The sequence below is a fragment of the Coturnix japonica genome, chromosome 3 (genome assembly GCF_054131305.1).
Source record: "Coturnix japonica strain WE chromosome 3, WE-NBRP24, whole genome shotgun sequence".
Classification (NCBI taxonomy): domain Eukaryota; kingdom Metazoa; phylum Chordata; class Aves; order Galliformes; family Phasianidae; genus Coturnix; species Coturnix japonica.
In genome coordinates, this window is record NC_140665.1 from 82,056,417 (window position 1) to 82,074,683 (window position 18,267).

The window sequence follows — 18,267 nt, forward strand, 5'->3', positions numbered from 1 at the left end:
CATACTTCCTCTGTCTGTTTATGAAATATATATATCATATCTATATAATATCTATATATATAAATATATATATACATATATATACATAAAATTATTATATAATAATATTATTATACATGTTTCATTGATGTATGTTTTAATTATTTTTTTTAAAAAATTAATAAAAATTTTTTAAAATTATAAAAATTAATAAAAATTAAAAAACAAACAAAACTAGTGGTGTATCTGCCCTTCTTTTGGTTAAACCTTCCATTCCTCGGACTCTCTCATCAACCTCCAGGTTCCGGGATTCCTGAGGGAGAGCCCTTTCACTAAAGACAGAAGCGAAAAAGGCGTTCAGTATTTCCGCCTTCTCAGCATCCCCTGTTACCAGAGCGCCTCCCTCATTTAGTATGGGGCCCACATTCTCCCTAGCCTTCCTTTTGCTGTTAACGTATTTAAAAAAGCCTTTTTTATTATTCTTTATCTGCTTAGCTAGATTCTACTCCTGGTGGGCTTTGGCCTTCCTGGTTGCATCTCTGCAGTCCCTGACTACATTCTTGTATTGTTCCCAAGTGGTCAGACCCTTTTTCCACATATCATGTACTTTCTTCTTTCCGCGGAGCTTGCACATGAGCTCCTTACTCATCCATGCAGGTCTCCCTTGCACCTTTTCCCGATTTCTTAGTCTCCATGTCATTCCCTCGGGCCCTGTTGCTGTCACAGAGCAGAGCTCAGCAGCCCCTCTGCTCCCTGTGAAGAGCTGCAGTTTCCTTGAAGCCTCCTCTCAGCCTCTCTGCTCTGGGCTGAATGCACCGAGGGACCTCAGTCACTCCTCACTCATCCTGCCCTCCAGACCCTTCATCATCTTTGATGCCCTTTGATGTGACAGTTGTTCATTTCACAAATAAGGAGATGGGTATTTCTTATACCAGATGTATAACTGTGTAACTCCTGATGTCCATCACTGAAGTTTTCCTCTACAGAGGCAAGTAGGGGCTCCTCCTTGGCACTGCAAACAGACCTCATTTAACAGTTCCCTTATGCTGGTAAAATCATAAGACCTATTTCATTCTTTTCCAGATGGATTTGCAAGACTAAGAGCAAGAAGAAAAATAAGCAAAAAAAATAGAATAAAATAAATCATTAAAAAATCATCAGCAATGGGTAAAACTAAATCCAAATCTGTATACGCAGAGGAAATGAAATCACTTCAGAAGATTCTACTGCTTTTACATATTAGCTCTCCAGAGGTAAAATGCAGTTGAAACACGAGTTATGGAAATCATCGGAAAGCAAAGAAAGAATGAAATTCCAGCCACCCACGTTGGGCACCAGGAAAAAAAACTCAGAAAGTATCAAATTGCTTTTACAATTCATAGCAGACCTACCAATACACAAGAGGCAGAGGGAGCTTGTAAAAGAGTGGATCCCTTTCAAGGTCGTGCTGGCATAATAGGGATATTTTGCAATTTTGTTTTCCTTTATCCTGAGGCTATTCCACCTCCAGTCATCACAAAAAATATCACGTTCCTAAAGAGTAACCCAATACAGTTTTATTACCAGGCTCTAGTAAACTGGGATGCATAAACAGTAACATGAGAAAATGAGTTTTTATTTACTGAATGTAGACAAGCTTATGAACATGAGGCCAAAGGGAGTATCGAGTGGAAAACAACCACCTCCAACCTTGGATCCAGTGCAAAACGTTCCCCCACTACCAAGCCTGTACCATTCAGGATCATAAAAGCAGCGTAAGGAGGAATAACACAAACAGCAAGCTAGCAAAGCATGCAGTGCGCCGATCATCACAAGGCTGAGGAAAAAAGAGCTTCATGTACGAATTAGAAACATTACTGCAAGTATGTTTGTTCAACAATACTAGAAGCTTAATTCACTTGATTTTGAATAAGAACAAGAAAAATTTCCATTTTAAAATACAATTGCATTATCATCCAGTTAGTAACACTTGCTGAATAACTATATTTTGCTGCATCTCTTTCTTTTAATATCCTTTTTCTGAAGACAGAAAGAGCTTGTGTGGTACAGTGATTATAGGTCAGCAACCAAATCTGGCCCTACAAAAGCATAATTTATGATGATCATCTATTATTCAACAAATTAGATACTGGATAGTACGAGCAGAGCTATTCAATTTTCTTTCTCAGTAGCAAGAAAACAAATGAGACAGGCAAGTGTTAAGAGTAGCATTGCTGAATGAGCTGCATCTGTACTGCACAAGAGAAACTCAAGCACTGCCTGTCACAGTCTAACACCAGAATTCTTCAAAAGCATTTTTGGCATTTTTCCTTTAAAACACAAGCAAGTTTTTGAGCTCCAGTGAGCAGGGAGAGGAGCAAGGAAGAGGTATCAGCCTGGCATGAGATAGAGATGACCCAAGGGCCACTGCTCCAGGCCCAGCCAGAAGAAGACATCTCCAACATTGGTGGATGTTGTTTACAACTCTCATTTGTTATTTACCTTCCCTTGTAAATAAGATAATAGACACCTCCTTTCCAGGACACTCCCAGCCTTCTTGAGAATTGCTGGCATTTCATAGTGAAAGACAGGAATTACGTGATTAAATGGGTCATTAAATAAAGCAGCTGCTTTTATTGTAGTACATTAACTTCTGTGTTATTATGGAAAAAATGTTTACGGTTGGGCTAAGTGTGTGCTCCATTCCTCCAAAGGCAGCCACTGAGCTTAACACATTTGTCAAGTATTAAGTGAGTCAGATCACTACCACAGGTCACAGACTGTCTCATACATTCATTTCTTATGAAATTATTTTTTTCCAAGTATCCAAGGCACTTCTTTACAATAACCTCTGTGTGGTACCTGTCTTTGTTCCCTGTAATATCATATAGCACTTACAGAATCTGTCAAAATCTGTAGCTGGAAGGTGAGGAGGTGGCCCTCAAGGAGTAACAGTTCTACTGAGGGAGCAGCTTCTTAGGTTTTTGTGCTTTGGGTTTTATTTTTAATGTAAATATAGTGTTGTTTTTAATCTGCTAGCCCAGCCAGTTGTTAAAACACACATCGAAACACCTCATGGGATTCACAGTGCAGGTGGTGGTGTACATGCAGCCTGAGAAAAGAGATGGAGGATTTTATTTTCCAGAAGTCTCATAAGATATCTTAAGGAAGGACAACAGGTAAAAAAAATGGAGGTAAAGGTGGAGGGCAGGGGCTAGCAATATGAAAGAGCACCCCACTGCATGCTCAGTGGTAAAATCAGATCCTTTCATCTTAGTCTAAGAAGGAGATTTACTAACTGCTGCTTTGGACCATTGAAATGTAAATTAAAATCTCTCAGGGCTGCAGTCTAGCAATTTAATTTGAGACTGTGCAAAGCTATGGAGGAACGCCAGAGAATAATCTCCCTCCCCTTGTTAAAAGGGGGGGAAAAAATGTCAGATTAAAATATGGAAGCTGTTTTAGAGTCCTTTCTGCTCACCCCATGCCACCTGTGTTAAATAAATGGCTGGCAACCAGGCAATCACCAATACATCTCAGAACTGTTCGTGACCATTATGTGATTTGTATAGAATATCTAAAGCACTTCTCCGCATGAATCCTCTGAAGTGGAACTGAAGAGCATCTTTGCTTTATATCTGCAAGCACCAACCATCATTGTACCTACACCAGAGCAAACAGGTAATACCAGTGTAAGGAAAAGACACTGAAGTTGGCAGAAACTGAGTCTGGGTTCATGGAAAAAGTGACACTAAGATACAGACACGTTATTTACCACTTTAAATCATAAAGAAAAAGAAAAATCTGTATTTTTTCATCACTAAAATAGGGGTTAAGAAAGAGAAGGGGTCTGGGGAGAGCAAGCATTCTTCAGAGACCACTGATGTTAAATATAGAATAATTTAAAGGATCAAATGATTGTCACCTCTTCTACCTACACCTTTCTTGTATGCAGTGAGCTGGATGATTGCTGTTGTGTCTCACACCAAGCACATGAAGCAGAGAAGCAATCCCACACCTTCATAGCAGCCCTGAATGTTGGGTCCTCCAGATATTCATTCCCAAAACAGCCACCAAGGGCCTGCTCCCCAAACAATGCTTTCCATGCAGTGCAAGATCAGTTCCTTCACTGCAATCACAATTTGTCAGTCCTACCACACTAGTAGGAATGCTGGTATGGACATCAGCAGGGCTGAGCCCATGCTCCACAGCCTGCTTGCCAACCAGTTTCTCCAGAGCAAGCTGAGGTACATTTAGGAGGGGTTTGAAAACAACACTGTTAGAGGAGAATTTCACCATCACGACTTTCACCAGAAGAAGTCAGTCTGTAATCAAGAATGATTTGCCTGATTGTGAGCTTAAATTAACTATGCTGAAAACACAGGGAGCGACAAACACTCTGATTTATCATAGTAGGCTCTAGCCCTCATTTATAAAAACAGGAATTTGTGCTGTACAATGGATCGACAAGAAGCCTCGGTAAGTCATTCGCTTTCCAATAGCTACATTGAGTTATCACACGAGCAGCCATTACTCAAGGTGACAGTCTCGGCACAACAAGCCCCTGTTGAGAGCATCTGAGTTGATGTCAACATGAAACAGATGAACCTAATGGATACACGCCTGGGTGAATCCAGCTTCTGCACTTAGCCACAAGCCCTACTGTACACGGTGTGGTAAATCGACCGAACAGCACATCTCCCCAACGGGACTCGCTGCACTCATTTTTTCTGCTTTTCTTCAGATAAGCCTGCTTTTTTCAGTTGACATTTCTGTGGCCTGGAAGGTAAAACTAACTTCCAACATCCACCATATTTCAAGTTGGGGTGGGTAACCTTCCAAAAGTGTTACCAGTGATGGGGGAAAGCTTAACTTCATTTTTCTCCAAAATCTATAATCTTAGAATCAAAGAATCACCAAGGATGGAAAAGACATCCAAGGTTGCTTAGTCCAACTGCCCATGCACTATCAATATTTCTCCACTAAACCATGTCCTTTAGTACCACAACTAAATGATTCCTGAACACCTGCATAAACGATGACTCAGCCACCTCCCTGGGCAGCCCATTCCAATTCCTGGCCACCCTGTCAGAGAAGAAATTTTTCTTAATATCAGTCCTGAACCTCCCCTGGTGCAACCTGAATTCATTCCCTCTGGTGTCATCCTTAGTTATGTAGGAGAAGAGGCCAACTTTCACCTTGCCACAATCTCCTTTAAGGAAGGTTTCAGACCTGTCAAGGGGGCCTCCTCTTCTTCGGACTAGACAGCTCCAGTTTCCTCAGCCACTCCCCATAAGATTTGTGCTCCAGACCCTTCACAGTTTCGCTGCCCTTCTCCAGACACACTCCAGGGCCTCACCGTCCTTCCTGTAGTGAGAAATCAGGATGGAATATATTTGCTACTTATTCATTCCTAAGACTTCCTCCACAGAATCTCTTCTACCAGCTGTGGACTAAGCACCCTGGAGAGCATTTGCTTTCCCTGCTCACATGGCATTGCTGTTTATTTGTCACACTGGGACAGGTGCAGGCTAGTCCATGGGCAGAAATACAATGTCTATTCTTTGTGGGAAGACAGCATCTCTGAAGCCAGGAAACCCTGTTGCTGTTGTTATCAGAGCAAAACTAAAAAAGCAAGAGATAAATAAGGATATTTAAGGATTTACAAGATCATAACATGGCAACAAGATCATAACATGGCAACAGATGAAAGATATGCAAAAAAAGGAGCGAAGGAGAGACCAAAAGGAATATCTATGGCATCTTAGCTCTAGGGAGCTGTGCAAGTACTGCAATATCCCTGGAACACTGCAGAGCTGGTGTGTGTGTGTGCAGTCTGAGTACAGGCAGCCCAGGGTCATGGTATTATATACACTTATCTATTTCATCAGACATATCAAAAGGCAAGTTTTCTAAAGCTACAAGCTGAGAATGACCAAGATTTCCTCCCTGGTTCTCTCTCTTGATCAGGAGATATTTCTGTTCTGCAAGCAGACGTGACTGTTTCTGATTTGATCCACGGGTTCCTTTTTATTTGTCATAACCTATGGCTCAGCTTCTTGGTGCAGAGAAGATTCATCCCCTAACCAGGAGCAGTAGAGAACAAATAGAACACACAACAGCTATTTTTCTACTGCCAACTTTACTTCATCGTCATTTCCAATATACAACTCTTGAAAATATCCAAAGAAAATTCCTTCTTCTGCCAAAAAAAAAAAAAAAAAAAAGAAAAAGAAAGAAAAAATAATAATAATTTTAAAAAGTAACAATATTCAATGTCTTGAGAGAAGAAAATTCATCTTCTGACTTTTTTACTGCAGTTTTAGGCTTTTAAATCTTCACTGCATTTTAGAAGGAAAAAAATGTTGCTAGTGAGATTGATTTCTGGACCTGTTATTTAATTCTCTGTGAGTTTTGCAGCACTTAATACAACATCGCCAGTAGGGAACAGTACCGCTTTGTGTCCATTCATTTGATGAAGGGGGAAAAGTCACTTCTAGGTGCCATGAACTCAGCAGGGGATTGGCTGAATTTCTGTGGTGTGAGCCACCAGGGCTGTGCAGGACCATGCAGACAAGTGGAACACAGCATGGCCCTGCTCCAGCAGCACCCCAAGCCTTGTCATGCCAGCACCATGAGGGCAGCACCCAGCAGGGCCAGGAGACAGAAAGCTGACAGGAAGAGAGGTAATGGTTTTAAGTGGCACCAAGAGATTCCAGCTGGATATTAGGAAAAATTTCAGCAGCACATTATTGGAACAGGCTGCCCGAGGAGGTGGTGGAATGACTGTCCTGGAGGTATTCAAGAAATGTGTGGATGTAACACTAGGTGATACGTTTGAGTGATACGGTGGTGATGGGTCAATAGTCGGACAAGATGCTCTTAGTGGTCTTTACAACCTTAATGAGTCTATGACGTTGCTGACTAGTCCACCTTGCCATTGCCACTATGGAAACCTCATCAAACAGCAAGCTAAGAGGAAAATGATGCACATCTGCAGCCATTTGTTTGGATCTTAGTTTTAACAGAACACGAAGAATAAACCTACAGCAAGGAGTGAGCAAGGATAACAAATAAGACAACACTGAACTCTGCTCTTGGGGGAGCAAGTCAGTAATCTTATCTAACAATACATCCCTTTAGTGATAATACACTGGAAACAATCCAAAATCATATTAATATAAATAAGGAGTAGCTGTTACCAGAGGTCATTTTAAATGACAAAGCCCTCTGCTAGAATGAGCGTATCATATCCTCCTCCCTAGCTGTGTATCTAATCTGCAACTGAATTATTTGGTGGTTTCTGCTGCATGTAGCCCTGACCTGTTCTGCAGTGCTGCTGCCCTGGAGGTGGAAGGAGCAGCCTTTATCCAGTACTATTACGGAGCACTGCAGGGGACAGTGCTTTCAGTGCCTGATCAGACAGAACTCTTCTAACAGGCCACAGGTAGTTGCAGGGAATAAAGAGCTCTGTAGCACAGCTTCCATAAACAACACTGTGCTTCTGCCCAGAGATGGAGATCAGCGCTTGCAGAAGCTTTGCCACTAAAACTGCAGTAAAATTGGTTGTGTCATCCTCCATCCATCACTGTGCCCACAGCTTCTGAGGTGGGCAGGATGAGGACAACTACAAAGCCAGCATATCACTCTGTATGGTTTTCCTGGGCTGCATGTAAAACTGCCAGAAGATTCTGCCTCCCCAGGAGGAAGAAGAAACAAGGAGAGAGGGGGGCTGGAAAGCAGAGGGAGTGATGGTAGTGACTCCATTAAGGAAAGCTTAATGGAGTGATGCTCGTGCAGCTGTGGTCCTACAGAATGGAGCACGCAGTGCCAGTCTCGCACTGTTTACAAACATGCTGCAGCTGCCATCGTCCCATCATCATAGCAGGTGAGCACATGGAGGAAATAGCAATATTATTGACATACAAATCGCAGCAGTGCATAATATTGGACATCCCATTTGAAAAACAGAGTAAGCCCAGCCTAAAAATACAGCACTGTGCGAGGGTTAGCAGCACAGGAGTCCTCTTCATCATGGCTAAGTGCACCCTATAAAGCTTCCACTGGAACAAATATGTTCATTACGAATGCTTAAAAAAAGAAATAAATCCTACCTCAATGCCAGCTTAGCTCTACCCAGGAAGTCCTCAGGGTAGACACTGAGATGCTTTATCAGCTCTGTTAGGCTGCTTGAGGAAACAGTTAACAAAAGCAGCATGTCTATCTGCCTCTTCCCTGCAGTTCTCAGCAGTGCTAGCATCACCTCTACAGCACAGCTGCTACATGCATGTCTGTGTTTGTGTATAAGGCCTTTGGCTGCTTTCAGGGCAGACACAGCCCCAGCAGCTCCTCATGGTGCACATAGCACTCCATTGCCACCTCCTCGTGCTTTGGGTCTGTCTCAGCTAAGACCCGTGAATAAAAGGGGAAAAAAAGTATTGTGCATGTAAAACTTCAGCACCAAAGATTTGGCAGGGATTTGAATTACCCCTCTGCTTGTTATGCATCTTGTTCTCTCTGCTCTTGACAACTTCAAGACTGGAACTTTGCCTGATTTCTGCACTAAGCTTCCATTTATACAGCAACCAGTGCTCACATGCTAATCAACCGTCATTACTCATCAAATACCACAGAGAGAAACTGCTCTGTCTTGTCAGAGGTAAGTCTGCAAAAGGTTATATCACTTGAAGGCCTTCAGGAGACATCATGAAATAGCTATACAAGCCCGGATAGGACAGCTTTCCTGTCTTGAAAAGAAATATTCCCTTTTATTTATTCTTTGCATCTTGATAAAAGAGAACTTGGGGGAAAAAGAGGAGAAAAGCTCTCAAGACAGTTATTTCTCCAAAATAACTGCTATAGCAATCAGAATATGGAGCCCAAACAAGAGAGACGGGAAACAAATCCCCCATCTCTTTCAGAGGAGGAATTTCCCTTTAAAAACCCACTCCCTTTGAGAAACATCTCACAAATACATAAATAAAAAAAATAATAATTTTCAACCTCTATCATCGCCAACCTTAAAACACTTCACTGGACTATCAGACCAGGGGGAAAATGATAGCAGGAAGCCAGGCCAGCAGCATGTGGTGATGGCAGAAGCTGCTGCTCCAGCTGAGAGGGATCTCCTCACCTCAGATTCTGTCTCATGTTTGTATAGACCCAGCACGGCACTTCCCTCATTGCCTGTATTGCACACAGACCTATATGGCCCAAAACCATATAGTCCCTCACATGGAGCATGGTTGAGAAATATTTTTGGGGAAGAAAATACATTAGGTATGACATTGCTCATGAAAGTGGACAGAGAACCCAGTGTTTGGACAACTAACAAAAACCTATTTGCTAACCAAGACACCTTTGTTCATCGCAGCTGTAGCAACTCATTTTTCAAGCACTCCTGAGCTTGAGGCTTGGATAACAAATGAACAAGTGGAGAGCAAGGCTGAAAACAACTCGCCGTCTGGGACGCTGATCTCTCTCCAGCAGAACACATCAATATTTCTTACAATATTTCTCTCCTCCAATACAGCAGAGCCTGGTTGGGGACACAGCAGCTGAGCCCCTGCCCAGAATTCCCCATGGGCAATGCTGCCATTGCTTGCTCCCATCAAAAGACATCTCATGAAACATGAGAACTCCTATGCTTACAGCACATGGAAAGCACAAAATTGTGCACTTCAGGAGAAGTGGCTGAGGTAATTAAAAACAATCGGGTTTTTTCTTCATTTATCAGTGTCCTCCAAAGCCTGAAAAAAGTTATCCTACAATAAATAACACTGCAGTTGCTCCAGACTGTTCACATTCTCTCTTCCAATGTACTCTTAAATTTCCTTGAAATCATGATTTTCAAAATAGCATTTAAATTGATTTGGAACCTTTTTTTCCCCCATCATCAGACAGCATAATCTGTGCACCACAACAGATGAGACAAGGAGCTACCAAAATCCACTGCAGTTGAAAGACTACTCAAACAGATAAACCAATCCTTAGTGCACAGTTTACTTTGTACCCTCACCTTCCACAGGTTGCTGGCAGCAACACAGTGTAGTTCCTCTTTTTTCACAGTGTGAGCCTCTGGAGTTGATAAATGCTGCTCATCTGAAATCCAGATGTTTAGTCTCCAGCTCTAATAACACTCTGCTGAGTGATGAGTGATTAATTGACAGGCATTTTTGGGATATCTAGTGATGAAAATCAACAGCGGAGGAAAATGTCAGCCAGTGAGTGAAATATATTGCAAGGCTTACATGGATTATAGGAAGTTGTATTATCAAACAAGAGAAGGAAGACGAGGGATAAGCAAGCATAGAATCAGAGCAACCAGCAGGTATCCAAGGAGATAATTTTATAAACATAGATTTAACAGCTTTACTCAAATTCTCACCTTTTCTTGTATAACCAGAATAGGTTTATTCAGAGACCCTGTCAGTAATCAACTTCAGTAGATGTGGCAACGTGAGTAGGAAACAGACTGTACAGTTGAGCAGTTAGGTGGAAGAAAAGCAGAATTACAACTTCCCTGCTGCCTACTAATGACTTAATGACCCCAAATGCGATCCATGGGGGGCTTGAGAAGGAAACCAACTTCTGAAATTCAAGCAGGAGTTTCAGATCTATTATGCTAATTTCCAAACACTAATGTGGCCAAATTATATATAAACAACAATTTAATGTGTCATTTAGGGTTCACATTGCAGTCCTTTTCAGCAAAAAAAAAATTATCAGCAAGTAAGTAATGATGTGCCTTGGGTAGAGGTGTGACCTTGCTGCCATCTAGAAAAAAAACTGTGATAATGGCCCAGCTGCAGCACCACAGAAATAAACACATCTGCTCAAGAGGTATTGCCTGTTTTAATGAACCTGTTACCGTGTAAGCCATAGGCACCATCCTACATTGTTAACAAGGCTGGTGTAAAAGTAAACCCTCCGCTTAACAAAACTGTTTATATTTTACCACTGAATTTTGTTGTAAGGATGAGCAGAAACAACTGTCATGGGTTTGGGAAGGGATAAGAACAGAAAGAAAACCCACAGTGGTAGGATAATTATTCTGGATATCCAGGGTTAAATCACCATTCCTGGAGACACCTGGTTTTCCAGCTGTTCCCTGGCCACAACACTGTGCAGTCAATACTTCACACTGCACGTAAAATTAAACAGTCAGCTTCCAATTTGTGGCCTCTGTATCCATAAGGAGCTCATGGAGTGATTCTGAGCTGATCAAGAGTTTAAAAGAAAAAATAAAAAGCTGTTATACTCTACGTATGGCTGGGCAACAGGTTTCTCTTCTTACTCCAAATTGCTTGAAACTGTAATTTTATACAGGCTAAGGAGAGTGGCAGCCAGCGAAATCCCCAGGGCTGACCTCTGGTCTCATAAAACCAATCCATGTGCCCTCGAGGGCTCTCTCATCTTTTTGCCATGCACGTAGCTCCAGAGCTTGAGGAGTTTTTCCAGCAGGCAGCTCCTTGAAACGTCTCCCCAGAACTTTTAATGTCAACATACTTGAATTTTCCAACACCAAACACTTTCCTATTACCTGTAATAAACACGTGCATGCAGTTTGCAGTAGTTCAATCCTTAGACCTTTAAGCATGGAAATGACAACTCAACTGGAAAATCAAGGAAAGCCTCAGTGTAGATGGAGACTACAAACAGAACGGTCATGTAAAAATAAATGCATATCCTTTTTAAAATTAAACTCTGATTTCAAATGTAAGGAATTGTTTTGTTATAACAACATTTAAGCAGCTATAATTACACTTCGGTTTCTATTGTTCAGACTGTTATAAATGCACGTGTGAGGCAAAGGCTTAAATATAAATCCCAGGCTGTGATTATTTTTAATAGCGCTATTATTTTCTCATCATAATCACTGGGGTCCAATTCCTGTTAAACTATTCAGCATTGCTTGGTAAAGTTAAGTAAAAATCAATCTGATTTACTCTAAGGTAAAGGCTTCCCAGCTCTGCTCCCTCCCCCTTCTCTTCTCAAATAATTATAAATGGGTATTAGCAATGGGGAGAATCAATGAAAATATATTAAACTTGCAATTCAGCCAAGTGTGTGCAAATTCCACTAATTATTTATATCTGAGTCCCGCTGATGCTACTGTTATTGAAAGGCTCCACAACACATCTCTTTAATGTAGGCAATACCTGAGGCTTTTACACTTCCATTTCATTAAAGTTGAAACATTTTGTGGCCTGGATAAGTGGCTTAAATAGTTTTATAATTATTTACTGGAAACAATGAAAAAAAGTTTGGACTTCCGAAATGCATTTTATAAAGCAGTCCATTCCAGTAGGTGCTGATAGCTTTGTATATATGCTGTATAAAACAATCTGGATGTTAGAGCCTTTTAAAGACAGAAGTGACCACGTGTCCTTACCATAGGGCTTCTTTACAGAGCTCTTGATTGTGGTTATGGACAAGCAGGTCTCTCCATCCCCTGTACACCAGGTCCTGCTCCAATAAGCAAGGTAAGCAAACATCGTTCTCCCTATTTCAACAATTAGCCTGTGAAAGCAATTAACCTGATGCTAGCAAACCCTGACAGGGATGAGGAAAGCCTGGTCCATTGGCTTCATCCCGTGGTATGACAAATGCTAGTGCAAACACCTCAAAATCGATTCAAATCCACACGGCTGAGTTCACCCCCACACGGCTGCTAAACACCTGTGATGTTTATTGGAAGAGTACAAGTAACGATCTCGCTGCTTCTTGGCAGATTACATTCTGCCTCCATGAACTCACCTGTACAGTTTCAAATGGATTCTACATTATTCATTTCCTATTTCAGATGTCCATTATTAGTAAAGATGACATTTTGGTCGGGAGAGAAACGATTTCCATGCAATCTGCAAATCAATTTGTAAGGATTTCAGCAAAGCAATTAAGGTAATTCCTAGACTAAAAACTCTATGTAATGTGAGATTTCATCTTGACTGATAGAACTGTCAGAATTTCCATCCAAAAATACAGCTGCTCTTCCCTCTTCTCCACCCAACATTTTTATGAGTTTTATCTGAAAGTTTTATTCCTGTATTTATTGCTGGCTCCTGGGCAAATTTCCCAATTTTAGAAGTATTTTAATCCTGCTGTTGACCCACTGAGCAGAGCATATGCCAAGAGGGCCTGGAGGAAAAAGGACAAATCAATGCTGCACCTTGAGTTCCCAGGAGCCATTAATGAGAAACGAATCCAGCTGAACCTCTGCCACTGAAATGTACACAGCGTGGCTGGCAGAGGAACACAGAACTGACCAAAGCTGAGTTTGGGTACATCATGTTTGGGTCTCAGTGTTTCCTAGCAAGATAGGAAAATGCAGGACCGTAAGTTATAAGGTCTGCCAATAGGCCCCAGGGTATCACCTTAGGAAGCTATATGGCTTTCTCCCTTTTTGAGCCGTTTCCCTCTCTTTTCCTCTAAGTGCGGTGAATTCATAGTTGTGTTACAGATTATTTTCAACTGTACACTAGAGACATCATAAATAACAACCTTGCTGCCATCTCATTAAGACTCAGAAATTTACCAGCCATTAAAAAGCCAAACTCCTCTTATATTTGCAGGTCATGCTTCTCGCTATCAGCTCCCTCCAAGAGCTCCCTGACACTCCAAGCTTACTGCAAATAAAATCTGAACCTTAACTCATCTTCTGACTTCTCCCTTCCCTTCTGTGTTAGACATGTCACACCCACAATGCTGCATTTCAGGCCCCATATCACCAGGGTCAGCCCCCAGCTCTTCCCTCTCAACAGCTGATGTTGTTCCCATCTCTTTTCCTCCTTGGAGACAGCCATGTTCCATTATGATTGCTACACTTTTCTTCTGTGGCCCTTTCTTCACTATTATTTTTCCTTGCCCATACAAAACCATTCTCCATTTCTGTGCCCATATAGCCTCCGTTGCTGGCAGGGCAGTAGCTGAAACATCCTTGGCTCTGAGTAGCACACTGACTAAAACATTGGTGTGTTATCAGCATTACTGTCATGCTAAATCCAAAACACAGCACTATACCAGCAACTAGGAAGAAAATTAACTCTATCCCAGCTGAAACCCGGGTAATCTCTCTGTTCACCAAGGCAAAATTTATTCTACTAGCTCCTCATGGGACACGAACCTAATTTCCCCGTCATGAGTACTACCTTTCTCCCATTGACCATACTTTATCATGCAAGTTAAATGCTGTACCTTAATCCACAGCCCAAAGATGTAGCTCTGCAGATTTTCCTTATTTTCTCCACAAATCATGTTGCATCTTTCTGTAACGAGGTAAATGAAACCAGGTCATTTTCTTCCTCCAGGCTTCCCACTTTTGAAATACTGAGTAAACCAAGTAAAACTCATGTTTAACAACTGCTTTTACTAACACCTATACCTGAGAGATGCCACTCTGTGGCACATCAGTGAGAAATAAGTGTCAGAATGTATAAGTCTACCAATTGTGACTGCTGCTTTCTGTGTTCAGCCCCCACCTGGGTCTCCCTGTGTCACCCACAAGCTGTCCGTGGGGCTGAGCCCTGAGCAGTCCCCATCAGCACAGTTCTTGCCCCCACCACTTCAGAGAAAAGGAAAAGAGTGAACAGCTCCCACACAGGCACCCCTCCTTAACATTAACATTCAAGGGACAAAGCAAAACAAAAGACAGATGTAAACATATTTTATACGTTAATCAGCTGCCGAAAGCAAATAAAACTTGTTCTGGAAAATAGAAAATTGACTTATTCCAAATCAGGAGAGAGCGCCAAGCATATATTCCTGCTTTGGAAAGGAACAGCAAGTAATTTATGAGCATAAAAGAGCAGCCCCAGTCAAAGGCAAGGAAGCTCAGCAGGAAGAGAGAACTCCTCTGGGGCTGTGGGGTTTGTGGCTGAGGGCAGTGCTCTCCCTCCAGCAGAGGCTTCAGGCATTTATATAAGGGGATAAGGTGCAGAAGTTATTTTGTCTAGTTTTGGTTTCTTGTTTCGTATCTTTTTAGGCTCTTTGATACTGTGTACTTAGAATTGAATGCTCAAAAAGCAGCTACAGGAAACTGGGTTTTGTTCTTCTCCAGCCTTTTGTCAGGAACGCGGGCATTTGCTTATTGAGCCACCTGTGGAGAAACACAACACAGTATTTCCATCACTCACTGCAAGTCAGAAACACGACACAAAGCCATACAACTGGGAGCCTGCTTACAGCATCATAAATTTCCTTCTGCCACCCCATCACTCTAACAAGCTTCTGTCCCTGAAAGCTCTATTTTTAAACAAATTTTCTCTCCTTTGCATCAGTTCTAGAATGGTAGAAATAAATAAAGAAGTGACTGGAGTACTGCTTTGAAGAAATCTGCGGTGCTTATGAAATACACTGAAAATATTCAACCCACAGGTATGTAAAATAAAATCTGCCAACAGGAAGAACTGGACACAGCAGCAGCTCCATGCATAAGTCTTTAACATATTAGGATGGATACATCTAGAGTGAGGAAAATAATGAATATTTCACTCCTTATGTCAAAAATGAATCAAGTATCCAATTATAGGACATGAAGAAATGGTTTCAGACTATCAGAGGAGAAATTCAGATTGGATATTAAGGAAGAAGTTTTTCACAGTAAGGGTGGTGAGGTGCTGGCACAGGCTGCCCAGATTGGTGCTAGATGCCCCATCCCTGGAGACGTTCAAGGCCGGGCTTGCACAGGGCTCCTCAGCAACCTGACAGAGCTGCAGGTGTCCCTGATCACTGCAGGGGAGTTGGACCAGATGGCCTTTACGGGTCCCTTCCAACTCAAATGATTCTATGGTTAGGCCCTTTGGATATCCAGGCCTTACTTATCATAAATACACTTTAAAGTGATAAGCTGACCAGAGCAGTAGTTTTCTTATTCTTTGAGCAATTAAATCTGCCAAACAGAAGTTTTTCTTGCTTTTCTTACCTGTATAGTAATTTGCATAATAAAAATTAAAGCAGTTACTGATTGTCAACGGTTTACAGGCTGGTTCAGCCCAGTTCTGATTATAAATAGTAATTAAGTCATGAAGTAGGCTGGTTTTATGGCATCAATCCAAGACCATTTGCTGCAGTACATAAGCTGGTGCGGGAAATGTGCTGAAGCTGAAGTTTCACTTCGGCTACACACTCACAGGACTGGAATATAAAATGCAGCATTCCAAATTCAAACACATTTATGAAGCTTAAGCCCCTGTTTTTAAAGGCTGTGAGATTGGTGATGCTCAGAACAAGAGGAAGATGTTGCAAGGTATAGACACTCTAATGGCTTGGTCACTCTGAAATGATAAAAATAGTTTATATTTGGTACATTCCATCTCATCTTCAAGATTTCTCATGGATGGAAGTGGTGGAAATGATGCACTCCTGCCTCTGTGGAGTGGCTGAGATTGTATTTCTTATAAATGAAGTTATATGAATCTCAGCATTCAACACGAAGAATGACAAAATACAAATCCTACCTACTGAATCTGCTTAATTTACCATTTCTTTCGCCACATATTTTCCAGTTACATTTGTTCTCCTTATTGGTAAAAGTTAGAACAATATGGGAAATTAGAAAATAAAACAAGCACATACTGTTGTCTACTCTTAGTCACAGAATTACTGGCTTCCACTTCATTGCCTCAGTAATTCACCAACCAATATGCTATAGCACATAGGCAGGTCAGTCCCAAACACAGGCCTTTAACACCCACAAGTGTGCCTCAGGCATCTGTTTCTGGAACTAACTACACACAGGAGAGCCATTCCTCCACATCAAATCCAGCCACCCTCAGATACTCCCAGCTGAAATTACCAGGTACCAATTACAGGTGAGTTAATTGGCAGCCATGCAGGTTCAAACGAGATACATGAACTGAGCTTGTGACTGAGCAGAGGCTCATCAGCCACACAGCAGCAGAGACCGAGCAGCTCTCAGGAGCACTGACACTGACAGAACCATCCAAGGGGAAGGTAGAGATGAACCACAGACAAAAAAGACGTAGGAAGAAGGAATATCAGAGCATCCCATAAATCATTCACATGTGGGATTCATATTAGACATAGCAGTGAGGTTAAAACATAAAAGTTAATTCCAAAACAGGCAACTTTATGAATGCAGGTCTTGTCAGACACCAAAGCAACCTTTTCACACATGTATAAGCAAAACGTAAGTGCAGTATGTGGATTATGGTCCTTGGGAAAACATGCAGTTTCATCTCATTCCACCTTCTGTTACACCTATAATCAGTAGTTTGTTGATTAAAACTCATTCTCCTCCTCCTTTCTTCTAGCAGACATCTCTGAGTCTGTGTTGTTTTCTCAGATGCAGAAGTTTTCATCCAGCTTTTCCAGTCAGTGATTTCTGAATTGCTATGACCCATAAGCTTCTGCTTTCAACATAATGTATGACTGGAGCAGCAATGGAGAAAACAATTATTTTTCTCTAAGCCATTGATAGTTGAGACCAAGCCTACAAAGCCTACGAAGCAATACTGTGTGTGACAGACCCAAGCTCTTTCATTTATTTTCACACACAAGCACCTCTTAAACCTTAAAATGGAAATCCTTAAGGTTGTTTTTCACCAGCTGGAAAGGTGCAAATAGTTTGCAGTACCCACACAGCTGCCTAAACAGGTAGGATTTGAGCTTTTGTCTTTTGGATTATTGATGTGACATTGCAGTGGTAACAAAATGAAGAGCTCTGCTCCAACAAGAGTTTCTGCTCTGTCCAAGAACCTGCAGAGTCGTGGGCAGCACAGGAACTCAGACAGCAAGGCAGGCACAGACAGCAGCTCAGGGTCCATCAGCATCTAAGTTGATTTCAATTGTTTTCCTGCTCTGTATTCATTGGTTTCAAATCCTTCCTTAGTACCTATTTCTGCCATATAAGCTATGATAGATGGCCAGCTCATATTGGATAGGCACGTGGCCAGCTGAGACTACGGACATTATTAACGTGTCTTTTTTAGCAATCAACCTCAAACCTTCAACTTAAACAGCACGTCTATGTAAAAACATCTCTTCACCTCAGGTCTTTCCATTTTTAATTTTCTCTTCTCCTCTTGTATTTGTCACATTCACCCACCACAACATCTCAATTGAAACTGTAAGCCACAGAGGAAAAAATATTCTGTAATGAGACCATGAAAAATGGGAACTTGTACCAAGAGCACCTCTGGAAATTAATAGTAATGGTGCCATTATTCCAAACATTAACTTGTCGTTCCTAAGTATATTTTTCCTCATTATTTTTTAAGCAGAGTAATGGAAGCTGGTCTGATTTGTATTCAGACATCAAGAGGATGCCAAGCACTGCACCTCCTTGCA